This window comes from Triticum urartu, chromosome 4A (genome assembly GCF_056163025.1).
Source record: "Triticum urartu cultivar PI428250 chromosome 4A, HENAU_Tu73, whole genome shotgun sequence".
In the NCBI taxonomy this organism is placed as follows: domain Eukaryota; kingdom Viridiplantae; phylum Streptophyta; class Magnoliopsida; order Poales; family Poaceae; genus Triticum; species Triticum urartu.
In genome coordinates, this window is record NC_141876.1 from 574,066,206 (window position 1) to 574,075,690 (window position 9,485).

The window sequence follows — 9,485 nt, forward strand, 5'->3', positions numbered from 1 at the left end:
CTCTACGGAGGAGGAGGAGGTGTTGGAGAGGGAGAGGGAGGCGCCAGGGCTTAGGTGTGGCTGCCCTCCCTTCCCCCCACTATATATAGGGCCAAGGGAGAGGGGGGGCGCAGCCTTGGCCCTTCCTCCAAGGAAGGGTGCGGCCAGGGAGGAGTCCATCCTCCCAAGGCACCTCGGAGGTGCCTTCCCCCTTTAGGACTCTTCCTTTCCCTCATCTCTTGGCGCATGGGCCTCTTGGGGCTGGTGCCCTTGGCCCATATAGGCCAAGGCGCACACCCCTACAGCCCATGTGGCCCCCCGGGGCAGGTGGACCCCCTTGGTGGACCCCCGGACCCCTTTCGGCACTCCCGGTACAATACCGATAATGCGCGAAACCTTTCCGGTGACCAAAACAAGACTTCCCATATATAATTCTTTACCTCCGGACCATTCCGGAACTCCTCATGACGTCCGGGATCTCATCAGGGACTCTGAACAACATTCGGGTTACTACATATACATATCCCTACAACCCTAGCGTCACCGAACCTTAAGTGTGTAGACCCTACGGGTTCGGGAGACATGTAGACATGACCGAGATCGCTCTCCGGTCAATAACCAACAGCGGGATCTGGATACCCATGTTGGCTCCCACATGCTCCTCGATGATCTCATCGGATGAACCACGATGTCGAGGATTCAAGCAACCCCGTATACAATTCCCTTCGTCAATCGGTATGTTACTTGCCCGAGATTCGATCGTCGGTATCCCAATACCTCGTTCAATCTCGTTACCGGCAAGTCACTTTACTCGTACCGTAATGCATGATCCCGTGACCAGACACTTGGTCACTTTGATCTCATTATGATGATGCATTACCGAGTGGGCCCAGTGATACCTCTCCGTCACACGGAGTGACAAATCCCAGTCTTGATCCGTGTCAACCCAACAGACACTTTCGGAGATACCCGTAGTATACCTTTATAGTCACCCAGTTACGTTGCGACGTTTGGTACACCCAAAGCACTCCTACGGTATCCGGGAGTTACACGATCTCATGGTCTAAGGAAAAGATACTTGACATTGGAAAACTCTAGCAAACGAACTATACGATCTTGTGCTATGTTTAGGATTGGGTCTTGTCCATCACATCATTCTCCTAATGATGTGATCTCGTTATCAATGACATCCAATGTCCATAGTCAGGAAACCATGACTATCTGTTGATCAACGAGCTAGTCACCTAGAGGCTTACTAGGGACATGTTGGTGTCTATTATTCACACATGTATTACGATTTCCGGATAACAAAATTATAGCATGAATAAAGACAATTATCATGAATAAGGAAATATAATAATAATGCTTTTATTATTGCCTCTAGGGCATATTTCCAACAGTCTCCCACTTGCACTAGAGTCAATAATCTAGTTACATTGTGATGAATCGAACACCCATGGAATTCTGGTGTTGATCATGTTTTGCTCTAGGGAGAGGTTTAGTCAACGGATCTGCTACATTCAGGTCCGTATGTACTTTACAAATATCTATGTCTCCATCTTGAACATTTTCACGAATGGAGTTGAAGCGGCGCTTGATGTGCCTGGTCTTCTTGTGAAACCTGGGCTCCTTGGCAAGTGCAATAGCTCCAGTGTTGTCACAGAAGAGTTTGATTGGCCCCGACGCATTGGGTATGACTCCTAGGTCGGTGATGAACTCCTTCACCCAAATTGCTTCATGCGCTGCCTCCGAGGCTGCCATTTACTCCGCTTCACATGTAGATCCCGCCACGACGCTCTGCTTGCAACTGCACCAGCTTACTGCCCCACCATTCAAAATATACACGTATCCGGTTTGTGACTTAGAGTCATCCAGATCTGTGTCGAAGCTAGCGTCGACGTAACCTTTTACGACGAGCTCTTCGTCACCTCCATAAATGAGAAACATTTCCTTAGTCCTTTTCAGGTACTTCAGGATATTCTTGACCGCTGTCCAGTGTTCCTTGCCGGGATTACTTTGGTACCTTCCTACCAAACTTACGGCAAGGTTTACATCAGGTCTGGTACACAGCATGGCATACATAATAGACCCTATGGCTGAGGCATAGGGGATGACACTCATCTCTTCTATATCTTCTGCCGTGGTCGGACATTGAGCTGAGCTCAATTTCACACCTTGCAATACAGGCAAGAACCCCTTCTTAGACTGATCCATATTGAACTTCTTCAATATCTTGTCAAGGTATGTGCTTTGTGAAAGACCTATGAGGCGTCTTGATCTATCTCTGTAGATCTTGATGCCTAATATATAAGCAGCTTCTCCAAGGTCCTTCATTGAAAAACTCTTATTCAAGTAGGCTTAATGATGTCCAAAAGCTCTATATCATTTCCCATCAAAAGTATGTCATCTACATATAATATGAGAAATGCTACAGAGCTCCCACTCACTTTCTTGTAAACGCAGGCTTCTCCATAAGTCTGCGTAAACCCAAACACTTTGATCATCTCATCAAAACGAATGTTCCAACTCCGACATGCTTGCACCAGCCCATAAATCGAGCGTTGGAGCTTGCACACCTTCTCAGCATATTTAGGATCGACAAAACCTTCCGGCTGCATCATATACAATTCTTCCTTAAGGAAACCATTAAGGAATGCCGTTTTGACGTCCATTTGCCATATCTCATAATCGTAGAATGCGGCAATTGCTAACATGATTCGGACGGACTTTAGCTTCGCTACCGGTGAGAAAGTCTCATCGTAGTCAACCCCTTGAACTTGTCGATAACCCTTAGCGACAAGCCGAGCTTTATAGATGGTCACATTACCATCTGCGTCTGTCTTCTTCTTAAAGATCCATTTATTTTCTATGGCTCGCCGCTCTATGGGCAAGTCAGTCAAAGTCCATACTTCTTTTCATACATGGATCCTATCTCGGATTTTATGGCTTCCAGCCATTTGTCGGAATCCGGGCCCGCCATCGCTTCTTCATAGTTCGAAGGTTCACCGTTGTCTAACAACATGATTTCCAAGACAGGGTTGCCGTACCAATCTGGTGCGGAACGTGTCCTTGTGCACCTTCGAATTTCAGTAGGAGCTTGATCAGAAGTATCTTGATCATCATCATTAACTTCCTCTCTAGTCGGTGCAGGCACCTTAGGAACATTTTCTTGAGTTGCGCTATTTTCCGGTTCAAGAGGTAATACTTCATCAAGTTCTACTTTCCTCCCACTTACTTCTTTCGAGAGAAACTCCTTCTCTAGAAAGGATCCATTCTTGGCAACAAAGATCTTGCCTTCGGATCGGAGGTAGAAGGTATACCCAATAGTTTCTTTAGGGTATCCTATGAAGACGCATTTTTCCGACTTGGGTTCGAGCTTTTCAGGTTGAAGTTTCTTGACATAAGCATCGCATCCCCAAACTTTTAGAAACGACAGCTTAGGTTTCTTCCCAAACCATAATTCATACGGTGTCGTCTCAACGGATTTCGACGGAGCCCTATTTAAAGTGAATGCGGCAGTCTCTAAAGCATAGCCCCAAAAAGATAGCGGTAAATCGGTAAGAGACATCATAGATCGCACCATATCTAATAGAGTGCGATTACGACATTTGGACACACGATTACGCTGCGGTGTTCCAGGCGGCGTGAGTTGTGAAACTATTCCACATTTTCTTAAGTGTGTGCCAAACTCGTGACTCAAGTATTCTCCTCCACGATCTAATCGCAGGAACTTGATTTTCCTGTCACGTTGATTTTCAACCTCACTCTGAAATTCCTTGAACTTTTCAAAGGTCTCAGACTTGTGTTTCATTAAGTAGACATACCCATATCTACTCAAGTCATCAGTGAGGGTGAGAACATAACGATAGCCACCGCGAGCCTCAACACTCATTGGACCGCACACATCAGTATGTATGATTTCCAATAAGTTGGTTGCTCGCTCCATTGTTCCGAAGAACGGAGTCTTGGTCATTTTACCCATGAGGCATGGTTCGCACGTGTCAAATGATTCATAATCAAGAGACTCTAGAAGTCCATCAGCATGGAGCTTCTTCATGCGTTTGACACCTATGTGACCAAGGCGGCAGTGCCACAAGTATGTGGGACTATCATTATCAATCTTACATCTTTTGGTACTCACACTATGAACATGTGTAGCATTACGCTTGAGATTCATTAAGAATAAACCATTCACCATCGGAGCATGACCATAAAACATATCTCTCATATAAATAGAACAACCATTATTCTCGGATTTAAATGAGTAGCCATCTCGAATTAAACGAGATCCTGATACAATGTTCATGCTCAGAGCTGGCACTAAATAACAATTATTAAGGTTTAAAACTAATCCCGAAGGTAAATGTAGAGGCAGCGTGCCGATGGCGATCACATTGACCGTGGAACCATTCCCGACGCGCATCGTCACCTCGTCCTTCGCCAGTCTCCGCTTATTCCGCAGCTCCTGTTTTGAGTTACAAATGTGCGCAACCGCACCGGTATCAAATACCCAGGAGCTACTACGAGTACTGGTAAGGTACACATCAATTACATGTATATCACATATACCTTTCGTTTTGTCAGCCTTCTTGTCCGCTAAGTATTTGGGGCAGTTCCGCTTCCAGTGACCACTTCCCTTGCAATAAAAGCACTCAGTCTCGGGCTTGGGTCCATTCTTTGGCCTCTTCCCGGCAGCTTGCTTGCCGGGCGCGGCAACTCCCTTGCCGTCCTTCTTGAAGGCTTTCTTACCCTTGCCCTTCTTGAACTTAGTGGTTTTATTCACCATCAACACTTGATGTTCCTTTTTGACTTCTACCTCTGCTGATTTCAGCATTGCAAATACTTCGGGAATGGTCTTTTCCATCCCCTGCATATTGAAGTTCATCACAAAGCTCTTGTAGCTCGGTGGAAGCGACTGAAGGATTCTGTCAATGACCGCGTCATCCGGGAGATTAACTCCCAGCTGAGTCAAGCGGTTATGCAACCCAGACATAGTGAGTATGTGCTCACTGACAGAACTGTTTTCCTCCATCTTACAGCTGAAGAACTTGTCAGAGACTTGATATCTCTCGACCCGGGCATGAGCTTGGAAAACCATTTTTAGCTCTTCGAACATCTCATATGCTCCGTGTCTCTCAAAACGCTTTTGGAGCCCCGGCTCTAAGCTGTAAAGCATGCCGCACTGAACGAGGGAGTAGTCATCAATACGTGCCTGCCAAGCGTTCATAACGTCTTGTTCTGCAGGGAGAACAGGTGCGTCACCTAGCGGTGCTTGTAGGACATGATCTTTCTTGGCAGCTATGAGGATGATCCTCAGGTTCCGGACCCAGTCCGTGTAGTTGCTGCCATCGTCTTTCAGCTTGGTTTTCTCTAGGAACGCGTTGAAGTTGAGGACTACGTTAGCCATTTGATCTACAAGACATATTGTAAAAATTTTAGACTAAGTTCATGATAATTAAGTTCATCTAATCAAATTATTCAATGAACTCCCACTTAGATAGACATCCCTCCAGTAATCTAAGTATAACATGATCCGAGTTAACTAGGCCGTGTCTGATCATCACGTGAGACGGACTAGTCAACATCGGTGAACATCTTCATGTTGATCGTATCTTCTATACGACTCATGCTCGACCTTTCGGTCTTCTGTGTTCCGAGGCCATGTCTGCACATGCTAGGCTCGTCAAGTCAACCTAAGTGTTTGCATGTGTAAATCTGTCTTACACCCGTTGTATGTGAACGTTGGAATCTAACACCTGATCATCACGTGGTGCTTCGAAACAACGAACTGTCGCAACGGTGCACAGTTAGGGGGGACACTTTCTTGAAATTATTATGAGGGATCATCTTATTTACTACCGTCGTTCTAAGTAAACAAGATGCAGAAACATGATAAACATCACATGCAATCAAATAATAATAGTGACATGATATGGCCAATATCACATAGCTCCTTTGATCTCCATCTTGGGGCTCCATGATCATCTTGTCACCGGCATGACACCATGATCTCCATCATCGTGTCTCCATGAAGTTTCTCGCCAACTATTACTTCTACTACTATGGCTAACGCGTTTAGCAATAAAGTAAAGTAATTTACATGGCGTTTCTCAATGACACGCAGGTCATACAAAAAATAAAGACAACTCCTATGGCTCCTGCCGGTTGTCATACTCATCGACATGCAAGTCGTGATTCTTATTACAATAGCATGAACATCTCATACATCACATATATATCATTCATCATTCATCACAACTTTGGCCATATCACATCACAGAACACTTGCTGCAAAAACAAGTTAGACGTCCTCTAATTATTGTTGCAAGTTTTACGTGGCTGCAAAAGGGTTCTAGCAAGAACGTTTTCTTACCTACGTGAAAGCCACAACGTGATTTGTCAACTTCTATTTACCCTTCATAAGGACCCTTTTCATCGAATCCGCTCCAACTAAAGTGGGAGAGACAGACACCCGCCAGCCACCTTATGCAACTTGTGCATGTTAGTCGGTGGAACCGGTCTCACGTAAGCGTACGTGTAAGGTTGGTCCGGGCCGCTTCATCCCACAATACTGTTAAAGCAAGATAAGACTAGTAGCGGCAAGAAAGTTGACAACATCAACGCCCACAACAAATTGTGTTCTACTCGTGCAAGAGAACTACGCATAGACCTAGCTCATGATGCCACTGTTGGGGAACGTTGCAGAAAACAAAATTTTCCTACGGTTTCACCAAGATCCATCTATGAGTTCATCTAGCAACGACTGATCGGATTGCATCTACATACCTTTGTAGATCACGCGCGGAAGCGTTCAAAGAACGGGGATGAGGAAGTCGTACTCGACGTGATCCAAATCACCGGAGATCCTAGCGCCGAACGGACGGCACCTCCGTGTTCAACACACGTACGGTCAGCGTGACGTCTCCTCCTTCTTGATCCAGCAAGGGGAAGGAGAGGTTGAGGAAGATGGCTCCAGCAGCAGCACGACGGCGTGGTGGTGGTGGAGCTGCAGTACTCCGTCAGGGCTTCGCCAAGCTCTACGGAGGAGGAGGAGGTGTTGGAGAGGGAGAGGGAGGCGCCAGGGCTTAGGTGTGGCTGCCCTCCCTTCCCCCCACTATATATAGGGCCAAGAGAGAGGGGGGCGCAGCCTTGGTGAAGGAAATATGCCCTAGAGGCAATAATAAAGTTATTATTTATTTTTTTATGTCATGATAAAAGTTTATTATTCATGCTAGAATTGTATGAACCGGAAACATAATACATGTGTGAATACATAGACAAAACAGAGTGTCACTAGTATGCCTCTACTTGACTAGCTCGTTAATCAAAGATGGTTATGTTTCCTAATCATGGACAAAGAGTTGTTATTTGATTAACGGGGTCACATCATTAGTTGAATGATCTGATTGACTTGACCCAGTCCGTTAGCTTAGCACTTGATCGTTTAAGTATGTTGCTATTGCTTTCTTCATGACTTATACATGTTCCTGTAACTATGAGATTATGCAACTCCCGTTTATCGGAGGAACACTTTGGGTGCTACCAAACGTCACAACGTAACTGGGTGATTATAAAGGAGTACTACAGGTGTCTCCAAAGGTACATGTTGGGTTGGCGTATTTCGAGATTAGGTTTTGTCACTCTGATTGTCGGAGAGGTATCTCTGGGCCCTCTCGGTAATGCACATCACTCAAGCCTTGCAAGCATTGCGACTAATGAGTTAGTTGAGGGATGATGTATTACAGAACGAGTAAAGAGACTTGCCAGTAACGAGATTGAACTAGGTATGGGATACCGACGATCGAATCTCGGGCAAGTAACATACCGATGACAAAGGGAACAACGTATGTTGTTATGCGGTCTGACCGATAAAGATCTTCGTAGAATATGTAGGAGCCAATATGGGCATCCAGGTCCCGCTATTGGTTATTGACCGGAGACGTGTCTCGGTCATGTCTGCATTGTTCTCGAACCCGTAGGGTCCGCACGCTTAAGGTTACGATGATAGTTATTATGAGTTTTGATGTACCGAAGGTTGTTCGGAGTCCCGAATGTGATCACGGACATGACGAGGAGTCTCGAAATGGTCGAGACATAAAGATTGATATATTGGAAGCCTATGTTTGGATATCGGAAGTGTTCCGGGTGAAATTGGGATTTTACCGGAGTACCGGGAGGTTACCGGAACCCCCCGGAAGCTAGATGGGCCTTAATGGGCCTTAGTGGAAAAGAGAAGGGGCAGCCCAAAGTGGGCCGCGCGCCCCTCCCCTCCCTTGGTCCGAATAGGACAAGGAGAGGGGGCCGTCCCCCTTTCTCTTTTCCCCCCTCCACGAGTCCTATTCCAACTAGGATTGGGGGGGGGATCCTACTCCCAGAGGGAGTAGGACTCTCCTGGCGCGCCTATGATGGCCGGCCGGCCTCCCCCCCTTTGGTCCGTTATATACGGAGGCAGGGGCACCCCAGAGCAACACAAGTTGATCCACGTGATCATATTCTTAGCCGTGTGCGGTGCCCCCTTCCACCATAGTCCTCGATAATATTGTAGCGGAGTTTAGGCGAAGCCCTGCTGCAGTAGTGCATCAAGATCGTCACCACGCCGTCGTGCTTACGTAACTCTTCCCCGACACTTTGCTGGATCGGAGTCTGGGGATCGTCATCGAGCTGAACGTGTGCTAGAACTCGGAGGTGCCGTAGTTTCGGTGCTTGATCGGTCGGGCCGTGGAGACGTACGACTACATCAACCAAACGCTTCCGTTGTCGATCTACAAGGTACATAGATCATACTCCCCCCTCTCGTTGCTATGCATCACCATGATCTTGCGTGAGCGTAGGAAATTTTTGAAATTACTACGAAACCCAACACTTGGCCCTTCCTCCAAGGAAGGGTGCGGCCAGGGAGGAGTCCATCCTCCCCAAGGCACCTAGGAGGTGCCTTCCCCCTTTAGGACTCTTCCTTTCCCTCATCTCTTGGCTCATGGGCCTCTTGGGGCTGGTGCCCTTGGCCCATATAGGCCAAGGCTCACACCCCTACAGCCCATGTGGCCCCCCGGGGCAGGTGGACCCCCTTGGTGGACCCCCGGACCCCTTTCGGCACTACCGGTACAATACCGATAATGCGCGAAACCTTTCCGGTGACCAAAACAAGACTTCCCATATATAATTCATTACCTCCGGACCATTCCGGAACTCCTCGTGACGTCCGGGATCTCATCCGGGACTCCGAACAACATTCGGGTTACTACATATACATATCCCTACAACCCTAGCGTCACCGAACCTTAAGTGTGTAGACCCTACGGGTTCAGGAGACATGTAGACATGACCGAGATCGCTCTCCGGTCAATAACCAACAGCGGGATCTGGATACCCATGTTGGCTCCCACATGCTCCTCGATGATCTCATCGGATGAACCACGATGTCGAGGATTCAAGCAACCCCGTATACAATTCCCTTCGTCAATCGGTATGTTGCTTGCCCGAGATTCGATCATCGGTATCCCAATACC